Consider the following 22,805-nt stretch of genomic DNA (forward strand, 5'->3'; position numbering starts at 1 on the left):
CGTTAGGAGCTGGCGGAGCTGGTCTCACCGAGACACTTACTTTTCCCGGATCGTATAGAAGTTGGTACGGTTCCCTTGCGCTCTCGCGCGTTCTCTCTCGGTATTGCTTATTGTTTTAGAGGGAATCACGAGTCCGTAGCGGCACCGGTCACGATTAAGCCTCGCTCGCTTCTTCTCCTTTCGTGACCAGAGTCCTTTCTCCGTCTTTCACGTAATTTCCTTCTTTGTCTGGAGCGCACTCGTCCGTTTGGGTGAACACTCGTCGCGGATTCTTACTAGTTTTTCTCTTTCTCTCTCTCTCTCTCTCTCTGTCTTTTTTTCGTCTCTTTCCCTTTCTCTCTTTTTCTCGGGGTTTGCCTTTTATAAATGTTCCTCTCGTGGGGCCCTCTCGCTGGCTGCGGAATCGCAGGGATCCTCACCGCATCCTCCGAGACTCGGTCCTCGTTGGCGCAGCAGTCAACGCTGCACCGCAGCAGCACGGATTTTCGCTTCGAAACTTTCTTTCTCTCTTCACCTCTTCCATTTTTCGTCCTTCTCTTCCTTCTGCTCCTCTTCTCCGGTACTCTTCTTCCTTCGTTTGCCTCTTCGCACTCCGCCATCCTTCTCTCCGTTCAAATCACCGTCCCCATCTCTCCGCGGCCCTCTTCGCGAATGCATGCACACCGCCCGCTTGCACACAGACCGCGATCTTCCGCACGCTCGCTCACCTGTTGCCAAAGAAGTTTGTGAGCTCGCAAACTGCGCACCACCAGAAGATACTGTCGAATAATCCCCTTTCACGAGAGTAGCCACCGTCGACAACTTTTCTACACGCTCGCTCCTCGCTTCCTTCCTCGCTCGATTGCACGATTCTTCTAATTTCTACAAGGTCCACGATCAAAATATTTTCTCACGACACACTTTTCAACAACAATCACTCGCGACCCGTCCAACCCCGATTATACGTCAACATAGAAAAGTAACAAAACGTAACGGAACAACCCCGGCAAATCCAACCGAAAGAATTTCATTCGAATAAAACGATAGCATTTTTTATTTCTTTTATATTGTATGTGTGTGTGTGTGTGTGTGTCTGTGTGTGTGTGTGTAGCCGCACACTTTAAAGTGAAGTTTCATTTGTGCAGGCAAAGTTACAGAACGCAACCAGTTCTGAAATAACTTTCGAACGTTTTCAAAGTCTTCTTCGCTGTACAAGCTTCGACTCAATTATGCCTGGGTACACAGAAGTTTTTACAGTCGCATTTATCGTATTTCAAGGATTTCAGTTACTGCTGAGTAAGATCTGTTCATATTGTGGGGTTATAACTTCGGCATATATACGTGAAAATATATAATAGTTGCACGAAAGTCGTTTGCTATACTGAAGACAAGAGAAGGGGTGAATGCTTGTTTCTTCTTTTATTTTTTCAACAGGAAAAAAAGGAATTGCATTCGTGGTAATCCAGTTCTCCGATCTTTCTGTCTTTTTCACCGTCTCCCGTTTTATGACGTGCGGCAGAAACTTTGTTACGTCTTTCCAAGGATTCCAGGAATACTACTTTTTCTTATATACTCTCGCTCCAAGATTTTCAGATATTATGTTTTCATAATTTACGTGCTTTCTTTTGCATTTCTTTTAATTTCAACCCTTCCCCCCTCCGCCCCTTCTCTCTCTCTCTCTCTCTCTCTCTCTCTCTCTCTCTCTCTCTCTCGACGTTATAAGTACGCGGAAAAAGACGTCAGTAAGATTATGGAGCATTTTTTTCGATCTTCTCTCCCGCAGCAATAGTTCCTGTAAGGGCAGGATCGTAAAACACATTTCTGGGTGCTAACGATTACGAGTGGTTTGTACGAGTGAGAGGGGAGAAGAATCGCGCCGAGAGAACTCGCAGAGCCAGTATCTTATTTTATATATATTTATATATATGAGTAGTACACACATGCGCATATTTATATGTATAAATGGGAATACATTCGACTACACGATTATAATCAAGTTGACCGTGAAAGTTTTCGTTACACCTTTACTGAGTTATGCATATAAATAAGGAAGAGGAGTGAGTTTGGCTCCGGGCAAACCGGGAGCGCGAGATATCGTTCGACTCGCGCGCGTGAATACTTTCTCTCTCTCGTTCCCTCTCTCTTCCCCTTTCTTACGATCTCTGTCTTTGCCTCACTCTTTCGACTCTCGCCTCTCGCTTCTTCTCGCGGAGGTGGCAATACCTTTGTTAGCGGTAAGGTTAATGGCGAGAGACCCACGGCTATCTTACGACGCTGACAGCAGCCTCGTTAACGATTACGATAACTCCGGCTCAGAGCTAGCCCGCCGGTGGCACTCGCCGCGTTGGCAAGATCGCGAGCGACCGTTTGGCCACGATGAGCCACCTCTTCGTACACCGCAAATACTTCCTTCAAATGTGTATATATAAACATGAAAATATGTATATACACATAGAGTTGAGTATTCCGGAGGAAATCGGTAGGTCTGCGACCCCCCCGTCGACTTGAATTTCGTTCGCAATTTCTTTTTGTCTCGCTCCGTCTCATCCGACATTCAGCTTTTACGGTGGCTTATTTCCAACCTTTCCTAATTGATCATTCTTTCAATCCTACGTGTACTTGCTCACCCAGCAATAAAACGTCCAAGCCTCTGTACCGTGTGCATACGTGGAAAAAAATGGCGAGCTACTCATTTTACGGGCTCCGTACACCAACAGTTATGCTTCCAAATGGAAGAATCAAATTTTGAGAGCCCGCGTAGAGTCGCTACCTCGGCTCTTGGCGAATGAAACTATAAATCATTCGCAGAAACGTACACGAATTGTGAGCTTGATACGCAGAGAAATCGGCACTCTGATTTCTCGCGACGAAAATTATAAGTTTATTTGTCAAAGTTGTCCCGTCCGGCTGAATTGGTCCCGGCAATCGAGCATGTTTTCTCTACAGTTGATTACGCAAGATTACGCATCGCGAGTAGGGTTATTATTAATCGGGATTCACGATACAGGAATCAAATAAATCCAAGAATATCCATACGGGCATCTTAGAAATGTAAAATATAGAAATAAGTGTGTGTGTGTGTGTGGCGTGCGCATATAAATACGATATTTGAAAGTGAAGAGAAGTGGTTAATGAATTACATGCGGTCTGACAGCAGGCATTTGTCTTGATTGAATGGCTTTTTGATTGTGGTAATGATTCACATTTGCCGGCGTTTATTGCCATCCCAATGCTCAATCTTACTCTTTTCCTTCTCACTCTCTCCCATGCTTCTCCCACTGTATTTCTATATACGTGATATTTCTGTTGGGCACTTTGTTTCTAGGATAGTGGAATTTGCATCGAACCATAAAAATGTACTTTACGTTCTTAAACAACTCGCGAAGATACACATTTTTGTGTATGCATACAACTCTCCTGCCTTTTGCAGCTCTCTTATTTCTTCGTTCCTTTCTCACGAGTTTTCGCCATTTGCCTCCTCGCGAAATTATTCCGTGACTCTCTCGCTCGCTGTCTCTCTTTCTCTCTCTCTTCCTTTCTCTCCCTCGTGGTACCGTTGCTTTTTCTCTTTAACTGTATATACGGGTATATAACCAGACTGGAATTCTAATTGTCGTACTTTCCAACGTAATGCAGAAGTTTGTTTAACGTCCAACTCGTGACGTTGTGTGTGCTTAACGGAGCGGACTAAACCGTAGAGCGAGCCAGTAGCCACATGAGTATAAGCCACTGTTATACCAGCCCTGTTGGAAGCGAGCTCAGAGGTCCTCGGGCTTTCGACCTTAGCTAGCCTTATTCCTCGAGTACACAAAATTTTTACGAAATCACGTAAATCTCTGAGGATTCCTTTACTCCTGTATTGTAAATTTGGGTACTTTGCCGCTACGTATTTTCAAGGCATGCAAGTCCAAGATTTCTTTCTGTGGGTCAATTTCTACACTATGATTTTACCGATTGTTTTCGATCACGTGTGAGGTTCGGTCCATCATCTCGATTCATCGAAATTGCATCCCTATCGGATTCTTCACGTTTCGGTATAAAGCGCAAAATGTGGCGGGACTTGAGTCTAATTCTGTTGAATTTCAAACCGCGCATACCAGCTGAAAATTTCTTTATGTTTCTTCTGTCCACGTGGTCCACAAGCTGATAACACTTCGAGGGTTATTTTTGTTACGCATACTTGTTCAGATTTCGTTCGACTTGATTTGCGTGACGAAAAGTGTACATGATTACCAAAAATGTTTATCATTATATGACATTATAAATGCCTGCTGTATTTCTCCAAAAATTCAGCTGAAAGGTTTCCGAGGTCATGAATATTGTTGGCCGAAGACTCGGTATCATTGAATCCCTTCATGTCAAATCTTGCCCGCTGAATTATCCCGACGATAATTAACGTTCAAGAAATGAGTGAAGAGAAAAAGAAGGAGAAAGATAGAGAGAGAGAGAGAGAGAGAGAGAATGAGACAGATTGATGATCTCTTAAGGGGATGGGAGGAAAGGTAGGACTTTTCTGAGTTCGTCCGGGCAAACGTTGGCGCGCAGACAAGGGAACCAGGAACGTCGGTCTAATCTCGGAGAGATGCCTACAATTTTCTCGTGAGGCCCTGGCACTGGTGCTTTCATCCTCGTGTACACTGTACCCGTCGCATATCCCGCTTGTGTTATGCCATGCGTGGGGGCGAGCTCATTTATTTACGGGGATCAGTATTGAAAGGGTATAATTTACAAATCCCGCGGACCGCTGAATTTATCGGCACTCCGTTACCCTTTCATTACAATCCCCTTCTCCCTGCCTCCACCCTACTCTTTGCAATACTCTCTACCGCTTTGCGCTCGTTCCTTCGCCCTCTTTTATCCCCTCCATCCCCTTTTTCCATCTCGTCCGCTTTGTCTCCCTTTCTCTCTCTTTTTGTTTCACATTCTCCGATTCTCCCCCTTTTGCTTCTTGCTCGCTCGTACACGTGGACGCCCTCGTACATTTCAACCCTCGGAGCGTCGCCCCGCGTGTGTTCGACTTTGGCATACAACCGTGGCAAGAGCCAACCGCGCCCCCGACCCTGTCACTTCCGTCCTCCTATCCCCATCATCATCGTGATAATCGACAGTGAACTACTTGATTGAAAATGTGAGAAAAGAGTAAAATATACGTGCCCGGCGATCCCTTGAGGCAGTCGCTTGCGCGAGCAGCTTCGAATCGTCTCCCTCCCCGCCGCCTTATCCAACATCTTCTCATTTACATGTACACTTATCACTGATCATCAACTAAAGTGCACCATTATTGGAAAAATAAAAGATAAATCAAATAACCTAAAACACATGCTTGGTGTTCGCCTATTACGTGCTCCATAAAACTCGGCCGAGAGACGTATTTGCTTTCCTTTTTGTTTGCCTTCTTCTATTAACCTCTCGTATATGGGCCTCTCCAGAGATTTATCTGCATGAACAAACAATGCTCCTGATAACAATCTTTATACTCTCTCGTAAATGGTCCCAGCACTCCCTCCCTCTCTCTCTCTCTCTCTCTCTTCCGCTCGTGAGTTTTTTTCGTTGAGAGTTCAGCTTAAGTGGGCTTGTAAAAAAGTTCAAACTCTCGTTTTTTCTCCACAGGACGAGACAGTTTTATCATCACTTTTTCATTATTCGTCATAATCTCAATTGTTGCTGAAAAAACAGTCAAAATTATTCCAAAATCATCGTATTAACGAAAGCAATTTCGTGTCTCCCCAAAGCAAAACAAATGACAAAAAACAAAGTTGACGCAAGACCCGAATATGTTGTAGCCAGCTCACGCCGTGCTTGGTTAATGCCACCGCGTAGTCCCATTGACACGAATTTCATTCATGTCCCGAGTGTATATCACACAGTCTTCGAGGACTGCAACAAATGGTATTCGAATTGCCGGCAGTGTCGAGTGCCCGCCGAGTTAGTTAGTCCACTGCTAACGCTCCGCAGCAGCGAGAAATAGAAATGTACTTTTTCTCCTTTATTCCCTGAAGACGTCACGGTACAGACGTCGGAGTATCGAGCGTTTGGTTGGCCAGGTAGCAGAAGGTAATAAGATTGGATCTTCCCCGAGTCTTCCTGGCTCTTTGCTATAGATATGTCAGTTGTAACGCTGCCTCTGTGTACATATATATAAACCTCCGCCGGAGATCACGTCAACGGCAACGTGCCGGGATCAAGCCGTCTGTTCACAGCGATTCTGAGTAGACTCAAGCGTGACACATAGTCTGAGATAAAATTGTGGAGTGAACGTACTAATGCACGCGTGTCTGTCCGAACCTTTTCGCCGCTGTGTTGTGAACACACATTTACATCGATATAAATATCCGTACGGAGCGACGCATTCGTGTTCGTAATTCGTAATATCGCTGCTCGAATGTCTCCTTCGAAATGGCGGCTGTGCTGGATTATCAAAAGGATTATTCCGTCGACGCATTCGTAACACTTGAGAAAGGTGTTACATTTACCTCGACGCACAAGATATATCAACGGTGTTTTGTACTTTTCCTACGTGTTTAACAGTTATTTGTCGGGAAGTCGAGAATATATGAGATAAAATAAGGAGAACACGCGCTTCGAGGTCTCTCATAAGCGAGTTGTTGCTGCTGCTCCATGATACGAGTTTAAATTCTTACTACGATTACGTTGTACCCGCGTATACCAAGTGAGCTTGTATAACGCTAATGTTTAACCGTAACCCGAATCGTTTTTTATATATTCATCGGATACTAAAACACGCGCACAGATATTGGCGCTATCCGATATATGATACTCTAGAAAAGAGCTTAACCACACGATGAAACACAGAGATGTGTGACTATAAACGATGTATACAGCGGTTTCTTTAGCACCTGCTCGCTCACTCGAGAACGTAATTTAGTATGTGTAAATGTTATGTACAAATGCACACTTGTGTGTGTGTGTGTGTGTGCGTGTGATTGCAAGTGCGTGTATTTCACACGTACTTGGATCTTCTAAAGATTGAGATAAAAATGTGTGACCGCACGATTCAGCGAGCGTGTTCAGCTATAACGCCATTGCAGCTGGTGCGTGAATCCGAGGCTATTGTATACGTGTAGAAATTTTATACACGTTTATGTATTACAGAGAATATGTTTATACTTATATGATATGGGGGATACTCGGGGATGACGAAATTCTCGTGCTCCTGTAGAGGTATCTTGGAGAAAGTAGTACAATATTGTGGAATTTATGATATCTCAGCTTGGAATCCAATCTCATCAAGTCGTATATGTGCTCATATGAAATCTGGCATTTATTACACTGAGGCAACAATTATTATGCACCTTGGTGTTATAAAAAAAATTTGTGTGCAATTATCTCGATTATGAAAATAATAAAACTTTTGGTTGTTGTTTTTTTTTTTTTTTCACGTTAATTAGGGATTGTTGGATACGGAATTTTGTTCTCGAAGGATATTTTCATTGTTGGAAAACATTTCATTATTGTGGGTTGAAATAATTTCGGTTGAATTCTCTCTTTTGTTTTGTGTACTCGAAATGTAATTATACAACGAGAAATTAATCGTTCTCAAATAATATTGCTCAGTGTAAAATATTTTCATTTGTTAACGATTATGAAACGTTGCCAGTTATGGAAGTAGCTCTTTTTCTCTAATTATTTCCTCTCCCAAATGAGAGGATATGGTTTATCCAATATTGTTTTCATTTGATTTTTAACAACGAATTACAGTGATTATTTTGTACGATGTGAACTCTCAAAAACGCCTTTAATTATCCAAGAATATTTTATCGTACTACAGAAGGAATAATCACAGTAAGATCCTGCTCTTTTATTTAACTGATAACAACAATAATACCTTGGGAGGTTTGGAATTTCTAATCTACGCTCAATAGCTGTGACGACTCGCGTCGACGTGAAAAGCCATAGCAATAAAATTTAGTTGTTATACGACGTTGATATTTTTCCACGAGGGCTTCATCTCCTCGGCGAAGCTCAAATGCGATCACCTAAACTCTCCTTTTCTATTGACTGTAGTCAAATATAACGATTCGGATTGTAATCTTGGGCGTCGTAAGGGGCATGTGTGTGCGTGATGCGTGAGACCACACAAGCCCATTTTGAAACAACAACGCGCTGTGAGAAACTAGAAAATCGGTTCGCGTGCACGTTCCGGCACCCAATAAGATTCTAGTATGCCTATATCGGTAAACTTTTATGACCTTCGTAAGCCTCGCAGGAACACGCGAAGAGAGCTCGAGGTATTTTTATGCCGATCTCTCGAATAATTTCGTATGTTCTCCGAACCAGTCGAGGAGCCGACAACCATCGATCCTTCTACGCCTTCAAAAAATATCAACGCTCGTCGTCCTATCCGAAAAGTAAACCATATCAATGGACTCGAATTCAATGTTGAGGCGAATCAAAATACATGCTTTTTTCCATCAGGATACTTGGGACTTTACAAAAGAATTATCACTGACTTTCTCATGTTAATTAAATGTAAATGGATTTTAAAAATTGGCTAAATTTCAAATATGTTTTCGAAATCAAATTACACTGTTCGAGAACGCTCTTCCCTCCGTTCAGAATAAAATCAGTTATGGCATTTTTTCCTAAAAAATATACTTTTCTTTCCCAAGCTTCGATCGAAGAGAACAAAATGTTTTCTAGCTTCATCGACGATCTTACACCACAATAAATATTACAGTGATCGACTATTCATTCGCCGAATATTTGAACAAGTTCTGCAAAAAATTCCCTGCGAAATATAGTTTTGCATGACAGACTAATCCGACCGCGATGCCACAGCAAATTTGGGACACGGCCGGCCTAGGTAAACGAATCGTTTCGTTCGAGTGTATCAACTATGGGAAAGTCACGTGCGAGAGAGACATTATATAACGAATGAATAATTATGGATGTACGTAGTATGTCTACTCGTTGTATTATAGAACATAAGCGATAAGGCGTTTAGTCCTATGGATTGCGGGCCAAAGGCTGTCTTTCCTTTTTCACGCGCGGTATCATATGGTGCGCGCGTGCATTTCTCCAGCGAGGATGGCTCAACTCTTGGCTCGGAGAGCTCAGGGTCTCGACTTTCCTCTCTTGCGCGCAGAACCGCAGCTCGTTAAAAAGTTGCTTGACCGGTTGGGCGCTCTCGGGGCTGACTTTCTGTGGTCTACGACCCGACACCCAACACACGGCTCCGGATACAACACACCGACGAACATCATCAGACTCTTTGCGCTCTTTCTCTCTTCTCCTCTTATTCTCGGCTCTTCTCCGCTTCCTTTTCTTCTTCTTCTTCTTCTTCCTCTTCTTCGTCTTGTCTTTTGAGGTTGCGTATTCTGCGGCCGAGCACATCGCGTCGAGAACCCCTTCGCTCTTCTTGCCTCCTGGAGCATCGCGTTCCCCCCCTTTCCAGGCTCCGACTTGCCTACTTCTTTCTGATTTCTCCTTCACCGGCATTCGACTTTCGGCTCTCTCGATTGAAATACGGGCGTGCCGCACACGCACGAACAGCATTGAACTTTTCTTCTTCTCTGATTCTCGCCCTTCCTCCTCTTCGTTTGCCTTTTCGCGCAGCTTGCCCCCTCCATTTCGTTATCCTTGGCTTTTTCTTCCTCCACTTCTTCCTAACGTTTTTGTCCTTCTCCTTATCTTCCCTCGGCTCCGTCCTGGCTTCGCTTCCTACTTGCGGTTATCGAACCTCCCTTTTATACTTTTCATATACTTTTTCTCTCTCCTCCAGAGCGTTTCTCTTTGACGATATTCTCAGTGTTTTTTCCCCTCGCTTTTACATTTTTCTGATTCATCCTTTCCACCTTTTTCTCTCTTGCCTTCATATCACAACTGGCTACTCGCTCTGTTCACTTTTCTTATCCTTTTACGTTGCCAGCAAGCTCTCTTCCGAGGGAATACTCTCCGCGAGGAAAGCTCCACGGAGCCGGTACAGCATGAATATGCGTGGAAACCGAGTGGTACACCGCATCAAAATTATCCACTCGGAGAAACCCTTTTCCTCTGACTTCCGTCGCAGCCACCTTCCTGCACACATTCGCCTTTCCATATCCTCCTCTCAATCCTGCATGTCACCGACTCCTTTTTTCCCTACCAACTTTCGCTGAGAATCGTGAGTGCCAAAACGTGTCCGTTCGCGATCTGCCTCCGCAGAAGAGAACTTCACCCGTTATTGCCACCAGAATCGAATCGCGCTTTCTCAGTGAGTGTGCGAAAGGAACTCTCGTTTCGCGAATCTCGCAGATTATCTCCACTTTCCGGATCTTAAAGTTGAGTGTACGTACTCCTGCGAGCACAAGGCAGGTGAATTATTTTATTTTGTTTCCTTCAACCCGAGACTCTACGTGTTTCAAATGTGCGTGAGTTGTTTTATTACGCAGAGCTGCGACGAATATCATGATTCAAGCTTTATTGCCACTTAGTAGACAAAAATAAACGGCTCTTTTGCATTCACTGAATTAAAGGGAACGCCTGTTTTGTAAATATTCAACCAACCGCCCGGTACTAAGTATTTATTATTATAACCAACGCGAGTAGAAGATTAAACGCCAACGTAGCGCAGACTCGGCTGGAAAAAGGTGGTAGGTATCTACGCTACTCGCACCACTCTTCCATGTGACAGACCGCTTTATTGCCGTCTCCGAGCTTGGTGCACACGTTGTTGCCTTGTATCAACTTGACCCCGAGGAACCTCAGTGTTACTCCGTGCTCGGGGCTACGCAAAAAATGACGTACGCAATCGGCGAAACTATCTTATGGACCTTTGTATCCCGGTGCTCGCGCGCAGCTTCTCCCTTGCAAGCTCTGTCAGCGTATTCTTGTATATTATTGCGAACGGACCAACAATAAAAATACATTGGTGTGTGAAATTGACGACACGAGCGCATCCAATTTCATGAGCTCACCCAGAGTCTTCTGAAAAAAACGTTAAAAACTGAAAATCATTGGGAATAATTCGAATAAATTTCAATGAGAATTCTATTCAGAGATCTCGTTCTTCAAATAACTGCGTTTCCATGGAAAAGCCTTGAACTAAACGGCGAGGCTGCACACTAGATTTCTAGTTTTATTTTATGGTAACGGGTTGTATTTGAAAAGAGGAAAAAGCCTCAAGGGATTCATTATTTTAGGCTTTAAACTGAATATTTTCCACGCGAAAAAAACCCCTCCGGGCAACTATCGCTTTCAAAAGAAGCGATTTTTATTGTGACCTGTGCCGGGAGTCGGAGGAATCGGAATGAAAAGGAGCACAAACCATTTGGTCCATCGATAAAATCGGGGTTAATGGGCTCTGATCGGTTTTCGGATAAGGGCGTGAAAAAAGCATACATTATCGTTTATAAATACGTACGGGAAAAATGGAAAATAAAAAATAATAGGGCGACGAGAGGTTAAGGGGTCCGTTCGAAATGAATATTGGAAAGCACTCAGCAGGCAGGGATGTAACGTTGGACGCGCATCATTATCGAGAATGTGGAATGGCAGATCTTGCTCGATAACACTAGAAAAGGCAGCAGCTGGGCATGCACTTGGATTATCTCCCGCAATGATCGAGATACGTAGAAAAACATGAGCGCATACATATATGCATAACCAGAAGCATATTTGAGCTTGTACCTTCATGCTTGAAGGAGAAATAGTGAGAATATTTTTGGACCATATTCGGGTGGTCCGGAGATGCGTAGCACGCAATTGCAAATGAAGTTCTTTGAAATTTGGGAGCTTTCATTATCGAGCGAAAACATTTCAGCGCTATTTACAGAAGGAAAGTATTCTGCTTCCAAATACTCGTGTAAATATTTCCCCGCGATTAAGTAAAAAAGACAAAAACTAACCAAACATTGTCTCGAAAGTTTTACTTTATTACATCACCGCCTAAAATCGCTGGAATTAAAAAAAAATGTTTAAGATTCCTTCTTCATAAATTTATTCGTGTTCCAATCCCGAAATCAACAATTGCCCGTACTACCTTAAAACAAAGTCGCATCTTATGGCATTGTGTCTAAAATGATATGCATAACGGTAAATAAAAATTCAACTTTCAAATATTTTTTATGTACGCCAGACGAGCCATTTGTCTTGAACATGAAATATTGAAGCGGGTAAACTGGACGTTCATTTTTCTCTTCCTCGTTGTCTCTGATGACGGTGGTAAGTTGATTGCGTTTCAAGCTGTTGGACTGTGTTCCGCTGCTGGTACAGCGATAGAGAAGTCCTGTGTACAGTGAGAAGAATCGTGAAGATGGAAATCAGGGGACAAGACAAACGCCATGGAGAGTTAGAGAGCGTGCGGCGGACTACGGTTTCGACTAACGATTCGACCATCGTAGATCTCGACCTCACGTTTTCGGATATTAGTAGAGAAAATACGTTCTCTAAAGACCATGAATCAGTCTTACGATCGTCATTTTTATTTGTTTTATCTTGAAGTAGCATCAATTAGCTCGGCGTTGTTCGAAGATATTTCAAAATGCGCGTGAATAGTACTCGGGGTGATCGATCTTCATATTTCATGGAGAAACGAACGTCGACGATCCGCAGGAAGAGTGGTCGGTGTTCCCGGCCCCAGAATCGGCGTGACCAAATTTTTTCGTAGACTTCCATAATAACTGTGGCACATGACTATCAAAAATTGGCCCACAGAAGCTGAAACGGCAAGTGTTTTATTAACCCATAATGCAGCAGCTTTCAACAGTCACGGATTTAGATGAGAAGATTAGCGAGAGAATGTGTGCCTCCGAAAATGTAGCGCATTGGTCGAATGAAATTAGGAGCTAGAGAGAGAGAGAGAGAGGAGGGGGGGGGGGGGGTGATGATGATTCGCCCAAGCGGTGCTGAAAGCAGGAGGAAGAAGAGCAGGTGACGATACTTTTTCGATAGGCTTGTCAGTCGGGGGCCCCGTCTCCGTAACGAATTGTTAACAGAAACTGGATTACTGCGAGGATGAAAGAGAGAAGAATGTTGAACGAGAAAAATTAAATGGAAAAAAGAATGAAAAAAAATTGAAAAAAAAAAAAAAAATGAAAGAAAGAAAACAAAAAAATAGGAAAACAGAAGAGAAGCAAGATCGAACGGAAACGTGACCATTAGCGAGGGAGAAGTGGACAAAAACTGGGATTGGTTGCCAGGGTAACGTACATATAGCGCTGGCCAAGTGGAGAAAGGGGGGAATCAGAGCTGCAGAAGGCTACTCATCTCTCGAGCGTCACGCGGCATCTTCTTCGTTGCTCCTGCGAGCAATTCCTTATTTCCTTCCAGTCGCACACGTCGCGCGATCTTCGTGCAAGAAGAACACAACAGCAACGAGAAGAGAGGAGAGGTCTCATTCTCTCGACGTATTCTCTTGTTGTTACGCCGGTTCGACTATATTGGGCGATGTGTGTGCTATTACGAAGTGGAGATAACTCCCAGGGAGAGATCGAAAGATTGACGAGGAGCTGGACATGTTAGCTAAAACGAGAGAGAAAGAGCGAGAGAACGACGAATCGATAAAAAGACAGGAGCAAAGAGAAAAAACCTGGTGCAGTGCCGTCCTATTAATCGAAGATGCACTCACCGGTAAGGGGCGGACAACGAGTCGCGGGACAAGGGGACGGAAACTCGAAGCGAGCTCGCAAAAACCATGCCAATGTGGTGTACCATTCGGGATCGGGAATCTATACACGTTGGAGAGCAACTCTCCCGACGAGGAGCCCCCGACTTGAGTTCTCAGCCTCCGCTTACCTGCCCGGGACCACCGTATATATGGACCTATAACACATCGCTTATTCTACTCGATATACATATACACATTTGGAGCACGTTTACATACTGTACACTATTTTTCCTGTTCTAATGTACGGCTTCGAATCCTCAGAATTAAATGGCCGGCCACGCCAACTTCAACACCACTCGACAAAGCGGACGAGCTCTCGAGGCAACCGCTGGAAACGCCGCGATTAACATACGACTCGTCCATCTGCGAGGCGAAACACGGCTCTGCTCCTTCTCTAGAGGAGCAGAGAGAGAGAGAGGGAACATCTTTTACTTCCCTCGAAGAGCACAGACCTGTATCTTTCTTGTCGTACCTAATACATACATCTCCAAGTGTATTTGTATCTCGGGTCTGCGCACGTGTGCAAGACTACGTGTGGATACAGCCCTCAGCGTGTATCAACGGCTCGTAGGAGTTTGAGCGAGAGAGGAGCACGAGAAACGCACCGGAATACCGCGACATCATCTTGTACGGGAGTGGCAAGCGTCAACGCTCGCACTGCGAAAAATAAGGAAGAGTGCATAATAAAAAAGAGCTTCGGAAGGTTCTTTTTCACGGAGGAAATCACTCGTTTCATTCGCGTACACGCACTGTCGTGCTGATACGTTTTAAAGGGATGTTTTTTTTTCTCGGAATGCAAAAATCGTTTACAGGCTTCGTTGATGTATGCTAATCGTACGCCGGATATTTGTTAATTATTTCCGCACTAACACGCATGCGCGTATAGGGAGAAAATATATTTTTTTTATCTCCACTCCATGACTATCGTTGATATGTAAATCGACGCGACGTTAATTCTGCTTTTTTTTTACTCTTCTTTCTGCATCGATTTGTGACTCGAAAGCTTTCGATTCCTGCTCGTGCCATCTGCCAAAGATCCAACTCGGGGAACCCACAAAGAGTTTGTCCATCGTCCACGCCACTCAGCCGCTTCTCCTCAACAGAACCCTTCCATCTCTTCGAGCAAAATGCGTGATTCATGTCCCATTGTTTGATTGTTTGCCAGATTATGACGTCATTCCGAAGCATGTTATGCTAATGCCGTAACAAGCCTAACAAACTGACAAACTCGAGGACACGCGTGCGCACACGTCTTCCACGAATAATGCAACGTCCCATGAAAAGATTTACAAAAAACCGAGCCGACGGACTCCCAGTACTGCGCCAACTTTCCTCGGCAACTGCGTCGCTCGGGCTTGTCACCAATATCGAATCAGCCTCGTAACTCTGCTCTGGTTCTTCAGCTGACGTTCTTCCTTCGTAACCAAATTGGCCTAGCATTAGCTTCCACTTCAAAGTTGTACAATTAGAGTGGAATAACTTTACCGAGGGAGGAACGAAGACGAATTTTCCGTGCTGCAGCGACTGCAGTTTTGCAGTCGCGAGCAGCTCAGAGATTATTAGTCCTCTAGAATTATGTGAAGGAACTATGAATTATTATTAGGATCGCAAACTTTTGTATCATCAACCTCTCCGGCATCTCGAATCCAGTGCTGGTCCAGTACCAACGGATCACTGTGCCCAAAATTCACGCTGTTGCTGGCTTCGACAAAGCGTTGGACAGTGTCGTATAGAGAGTTCATCAAACGTGTCTATATAATATTTTAATTTGTTCAAAAAATTACATTTTTTCAACATATTTTTTCCCAGTAGTTGAGCACAGAAAAATGATCTTAAATAATTATTTAAACGCGAGCTTCATTGGTGGCCAGACTTCAACGTGTAAGCGTAAAATTCCATGAATACCCAAGCACCCCTTGAATGTAGGACATGACCAAAATAATACATATTGAGAAAAGCACTCTCCGAGACTTTGGCTCTTCTCTTACCTTATAGCCGCTTATGAAAATCTCCTATACCGAAGCTAAGAGATTTTGCTTCTACTCCACCCGGAATTGTGTTGCAGAGCTACTTGTATATGAACCGACACCACCCACAGCGAGTCTATCTATATCTACATTTCCTATATCTCCACCTTCTCTCTCTCTCTCTCTTTCTCTTCCATTACCCCTTTCCCTTTGACCCTGAGAAGTTGAGAGTGCTAAAAGCTTTGCATCTGCAACCTACATCTACTCAGCCTTGCCTACCTTGCCCCATTTAATGCCTCCCGTTCATCGTACTAATTAATTTACATCCAATTTCAATTTTCCTAAACTGAAGCATCTCGTGCATAATGAAGTAACTGTAATGATAGGATCCTTTCACAAGTTTAGTAATAAAATAATGGTGAGATAATTACCATCGATCCTGTGATCTTGCCATCACTTTACAGATTCAATCGCAATATTTTCTGAATCGAAAGAAAATTTGAATAATAAAATATCCAATTTATTTTTATTCGAATGTTGTTGTATACGTTGATTTACGAACCTCGCGATATAACGAATGATTTTTTTTTTTATGTTCTAGGTGAGTTGCATTATCTACTTGGGTCAAATTCGTCACCTACCCGAGTGAGTCCCCTTCGAATTATTTTATCAATGTAAATAATCCGTTATTGTTCTTACAAGCCAAACGATTATCGAGCGAGAGAGACGGGGAAAATGTTGCAGAGAGAGGGGGGAAGAGGAGCGAAGGAAAAAAAATCATTATATGGGCTCTCTTTGGGAAGAAATTCGGCGTAAGTTTACGGATCCCGTGTGCCACCGGAGACGTGAATAATGGATTCGAAACTTGTTTTATAAACTCATTACTGTGCCTGGTGGAATGGTAGTTGGTTGTAAGAGATCGTGGCTCAGAGATCACGAGTGCCTGCTGGTTCTTTTGCCTGCTCTCTCGCTCGTTGACTCTTTCGTACGTTGTTTATAGCTTATATATGTATGTGTGGTTATATTTGTGGCAGCAGGTCTCCCGAACTTTTGGGAGACATAGTATGGAACTTGAGAAAAGAAAAAAAAAGAATGAGCGAGAGGGAGAGAGAGAGAGAGGGGGGGGGGGCAGAGAAAGATTCTTAGGAAGGTTCCTCACTCGATTGTATCTCTTCTCCTTTCCGAAATGTTCATCGGGAATGTGGCCGGATTTATTGCGTCTCGGGTGTCTTAAATATCATTAAACCCGTTTATCAGCTATCTGCGAATCTATCGTGCCTTGGAGGGACTCTCTCGGCATAGTCCCTGCAGGATCTTTCTCTCGCTACCAGCGACAAACCAACACCAACCAAGCCACATTGGTGTCAGAGAAACCGAGATCTCAAAGTGCCGGTTCGATACAGCATAGAGCGAGAAAAAGATGGAGATAGTGACTTCTCACACCCAATAAAAGTCAAAAGGGAGAATATTCCGTCTCCTCTCCCCTCTCGTCCCAACCTTCCTGCCCCTATCCCTCCTGTCACCTTGCCACCCTCTGAAATCACATACAAGATTTCGTGGCATCTTTCGGGCAGAACTAAGCCGATATAATTGCTCTCTGATGAAGGCCCCTGGATCCCATATACATGTACGGACGTACACATACGTGAGGATCTCGTTATTCAACTCGTATTCCCGCGGATAATGTTAAAATAACGTTCGCTATATTACATGAATTCGCACCACGGGACACCTTTCTCTCTTTCTCTCTCTCTCTCTCTCTCTTTTCCTTCCTTTGATTACGATATATTCTCGGATCTGAACATAGCGGTACGCCGCTCTTCCAGATTATATCGTCGTTATTGTCACCATGCATTCATTTACTTTTGACCAGACATTTAATTAAATTGTCTTTACGAAAATTTTTATTTTATCCCACCTTCATTCCCGCTCGTTAAAACATTGACGGGTTTTTTCCACGCTCCTTCAAAGGATTCACACGTGCGGTTACGCTGACTGCAGTTATTGCCGCGTATATTAGCCCTTGCAGCAGGCCTTTTCACATTGAATTTGCTGATCGTAGGATCTTCATTTTGTATTATTTTTCATCATTTTTTTTATTCGATTTTAATATCTTCCGGATTTGGGGACGAACACAATGTTGGCAGGTTCCTGTTTTTTTGAGAAATTCGTTCATAGTTAGAACGTCGGTGAAAAAATACTCGAATGTCAAATGACAGAAGTTTTTTGCAGACTCATTTTGGCTTTTCCAGCCACGTGGATAGCTCAATGTTATCGTATCTCGCGGCATACTTTTTTTTAGAAATTATTCATTTATTGATCTCGAAATGATTATTTGAAATATGCAGACCTTTGGCAGTAGGTTGAATAGAAACGCAACCATTGGCATAACTTACTTTACGTGAAATGGTTGTTCTGACAGTACACGAGAGTTTCTATCAAATTTTATCGTTTATCGCTTTTTTGTCAGTTCACGGTTGAATTTTCGTTCGGAGAATTAATCAAAAGTTTTAAATTGAGCTTCTCTCGATAACTAGAGCCGTGTGTGTGTGTGCGTGTACCTCAGTAGCGTTTGGAGGACACTGGAGAGACATATAACATGTTAAATATTGAACCACTCACGATCTTCCTTATTTGCCTCTGACCAAAGTCAACACTACCACCGGGAGTTTCATTTGTTTGAGTTTCCTGGCTAAAAAAGGGCGAATTAAACTTGTATTTTGACCCTCTCCCGTCTCTCTTGCTCTTTCCCGACTTTTTCATTTAGTTTCCTGGTCCTCGTTCAGCATTTGAGTGCAAAGTTCAATGTGACTTTGCTTCCTTTAGCCTTCATCTGCGCAGCATCCCTCGTTAGTGGTCTGTCGGTAAATATTTTTATTGAGCATTTCGTACTCGATAAATAAAAGAGCTTCCATCCATCTAAAAACAATTTTCCGTTTTCTTCATATCCCTCTCAAAACATCATCGTCGACAGTCTGCTCGTGCCTTTTTTTCGAATGCATAAAACTTTTTATTTATCATCTTCCTCGTAATAGGCAGAACTCGCATCTCAGCTTCTTGTCTCCCGTCTATAACCCGTTGATGGATAAAAATAAGAAATAGAGATATAAAAACGTGAAACATTTCACGGGGAATCATATTATGCTGTCTGTAATAATTTAATCCGATTAGCCCGGATAACTCGAGTGCCCGCAGAGACGACGGTCCGGACAGCCGGAGCTCTCTCTCTCTCTTTCTCTTTCTTTTCGATTCTCCTCCCACCATTCGCAATATGAATTTAGATGTATATATTTGGACTCGAAAAATACCTAACGAAAAAATGTCTTATTAAACTGACGTCCATAAAAAATATTAGGTATAAATTGGCCTGTAAATTTGTCAGGCGTTCCGAGATCGCGTTTCGTCACTTTAGTTTTATCTGAAAATACAAAATTTCACTTCTCAAAGTACAAAAATGTCTCTCATGAGTAACGTATTATTTCGATAAGTTTCTCGGTGTGCTGCAAAAACAAAATCAAAGTGAACAAAATTCTTGTGTAAGAACCGACCTTCTTTTAATGTCTTCCAATCGTCCCTTTCGCGTCGTCCCCTTCGCGCCCTGACGGACGCACGCACACAGACAATATGCGAAGACTTGTTAAAATTGGTTGACGACGTCAACGATGACGATTAAATCGCGCGACATTGACACGGCAATCATTCGCATCCTCGTAAAACGATAATTCATATAATTTCGATGTTGGGATGAGGACTCGATGACAGTGGTACAACAAGAAGAGATAAGAAGGCAAGAAAATAAGGCAAGAGAAAAGTGTGCCACATCTGAGAACTAGATCGATACTTTTGCGCGAGGTACCACTTAAATAAACATTTCTTTTCTTTCTCTACATCGTAATGCCCTTGCGCGCGGGCGCGCGAAGAGGCTCGTCGTCGAGAGATTTTACGGGTGGAAGTTGTACAGTTCGCGAGGTCGCGTTGTCCTCGATATTCCATCGTAATTTTCAGGCGTTCTCTCATCCACGTCCATTCCGTCGTTGCTAGCTTATATGTTGTGTAGGTTCATATACATATATAAATAAGGTTCATGGTATATATGGGAGGATAAAAAAGAAAAATAAAAAAAAAAACCGTAGGAAGAGTTTTACCGGTGATTTTGTGTGCGATTCACGAGTATGGGAAAAATAAAAAAAAATCCTCTGTCGCAAAAGATTTCTGTACTTCTGGTAGAGTTCCCGAAGCATCGGCACACGATACGTATACGCCACAGGCAAACTAATTGCTCGCAAGAGTAAATAGGGTATGGCCTGTAGATAATAACGAGTGGCTGGATAATAAGGCCACTTTCGTTGATTATGGTTGTTTTTTCCCTCCTTTTTTGCCTCTCTCTTCCTCTCTCTCTCTCTCTCTTTTTTTATAACCCCCAAGACCGGTAGAGATGGGAGGAGTTGTCCTTGAGATAAGTACTTGAAGGGATCTCTATATGCACTCGGTGGTGTGTTGCTCACCTTCCTTTCTGTTGGATGCTGCTCGCGGTCATTCTCTTTTCTCTTTCGTTCTACCTTGTTGAGACTTTAAGGATCGAAGAAGAGACCTCCGCCCTCCTTCATACGTATTTGTGTGTATGTGTGTAGATAAATACAACACACGCGAGCCAGTCTCGTTGCACGGGCTGTTGCAACTTGTTACGTCTAGACACTGGCCTCACTCGTACACTCCCTCTTATCTTTCCTTCTGTTTCTCGCTTTCTCACCTTTCCTATCCTCACTCTCCTTCCCTCTCTCTCTTTTTCTCTCTCTCCCTCTATTTTTGATCTTTTCTCTTTCCTATCCGTAGGTGGTGATAATCGTTACCGAGGATATTAACAAAGAGGCCACGATTATAAACCAGTTCATGTATCCTTTCTCACATATCTCTCTTCTTCCATCCGTTTGTCTCTCTACCTATACTTCTTGGAAAACATCGACTCGGCACTCGTTGCTGCCTGTTCTACTCTCTGTCTACCATCAGCACTTCCGACCCTCTTGTATTTATGAACCTGTGACCACACCATCCGACCTAACTACTTCTCGTGACTACTTGACACTCCCTCTCCCTCTCTCTCTCTCTCTCTCTCGTTTTATTTTTCTCTCATCCTCTTTTTATTTTCTTCCCTTTTCCCACAGCTGTTTCAACTGCACGAGTGCAAGCCCCGCAGTTGTAGGACTCGGTTGCGCACTCGTTTCGCTGTCGTCGTTCGTATCTCGATGACGAGTTATTAGACTCAACGAGAGACACTATAAAGTATAATAATTTAATATTCTAATATCGTCGAATAATCGTTCGTGAACGATGCCGGCGTTCCATTCCTTCTCCATGCATATATATAGACTACTCGGCTATGAGATATATGAAAATAAAAATAAATGAAAGAAATAATGGATGATGCCTCAAGGCGTATTATGGGAGAGAGAGAATCATTATGAAACTAGTTCTTCGGGAGCGCCACGCAGTTGAGATACTTGAGGTATTTGTATTTTAATTAGCTCATCTCTCCTTTTCGATAGCCGTTTGTTCGGTGCATATATACATATATGCACACTCACATGTCGGTATAGATATATTTATGTCGAAGAGAGAAAAGGGATTCTTCCCCTCCACCGCTCTCATTAGAGTATTGCCACGCTCTCTTTCTCTCTGTTCGATCTTTCCACCGCAGTCGCTCTGTATCTACCCTCCCAATCGTTTAATCATAATCTAATAACCGGCTGACACAAAAAACTAACTCCGTAAATGCTCTTCACGTGTGTCTGCTTCTCTCAGTCCTCGTATATACACATATATATCACTATTTCATACAAGTAGTATATACAAAAGGGTTGCCGCTTGTATAGAAGCTGGTATTTAAAAGGGGGGATGCACGTCTTTTTGCTGCGGAGATTTTATCTATTGCAGAGTTTGTCAGACACGCCGAAACTTCTCTGAGCGGGCTACGAGCTTCTGAGCGTCTTTTCTTGCCTCCCTCTTTGTCTTTCTCTCGCACACACGCACATTCTTTCTCCTTCCCTCGCTCACTTGCTTCCTCGACTCGCCTCTTCTTTCTTTTTCTCCCCATTTGTTCGTTATGCTGTAATGGCTCTTCTGTGAGAATAATCATTTTCAATAATTCCAAGCGCGTTTACGTGTATTTTTGTCTGATTCCCATGTCGGGAGGGACCATTTTGTAGTTTTCTGTCGGTTACCCGCTCTACTACGTCGTTGAAATTCGTTGACTTTTGCTTACATTAGAAAATGATTCGATTGCCACTGAAATTTTGTTGCATTGACATTCCCAATCTCAATGTACTCACGTTGCCTTCCTGTATTTAGTACAATCAATCCATAAGTTCGATTACCACACTGGATATCAGTTTACAGGAGCATCCGACATCAGCTTCGACGTCACTGACCATCGAATATCTTAGCCTCAAGTTAAAATCTTTTCTTGTTCTTTTCCATTGCTTCTATCAACTTTTTTATTCAAATTTTCACAAGCTAATCCCCATGGTTATCCGAGACTTGTTTTAGTCACCAATAATCGAATAACAATATTGTCAATTATGCAGTAAACAAAAATTTCGTAAAAATCGCAAATATCGTTCAGGAGGGATCATTTATTTTCATCAAAAAAGTGTATTGTGAAACAGAATACATGGTTTTTCCAATGCAGCATTTCTGATAGGCGAATTTAAGAGAGAATGCGAAGCCTCCGCAAACGCAGACAGAAATAAGCAAACTTTTATTCGGAGCTATGTCTTCGGTTCTCCGTAGCTCAGATACGACATTGAAGTTCTCGGTTGCACTGCAGCAGCAGCAGCAGCAGCATCGTATGCACATATACATATATGGTGTATGGTATTGGAAAACGTTCTCTTTCTTTTGCTGTAGGCAAGTCGTCGGTGAACGTATATATCGGTGGTGTGTTGGACGGTATGGTCAATGTCAGGGTCGCGGCCGGTATGTCGACGTCGTTGATTTCTTTTTACGGTACACAACTGTGGCACGCCGCGTTGCATATTGATGATTGCCTGATTTATAACTGCATATGCAGCGTGTCGAGACGGTGCAGAAAAAAAATATTTCTTCTTGTTTCTCCTTCTTTTTCTTCATTTTTTTTTTTTTTTTTATTTCTTCTTCTTTTATTTTCTCCGAGTCTCCTGTACCGAGTATTCTTCCCCTTAATCTCTCTATAAAAATGGACTTTACAGTCATTTTTGAGTTACTATTCGTCCGAGGGG

The 22,805-nt window shown here is 43.1% G+C and overlaps 1 protein-coding gene across 1 annotated transcript in view; it reads left to right on the forward strand.

The window, feature by feature from the left end:
- The window catches only part of Su(var)3-3 (lysine-specific histone demethylase Su(var)3-3), a 171,571-nt gene that overhangs the window by 120,550 nt on the left and 28,216 nt on the right, over positions 1-22,805 (forward strand). The window lies entirely within an intron of this gene.

Source organism: Venturia canescens, chromosome 2 (assembly GCF_019457755.1).
Source record: "Venturia canescens isolate UGA chromosome 2, ASM1945775v1, whole genome shotgun sequence".
NCBI lineage: Eukaryota > Metazoa > Arthropoda > Insecta > Hymenoptera > Ichneumonidae > Venturia > Venturia canescens.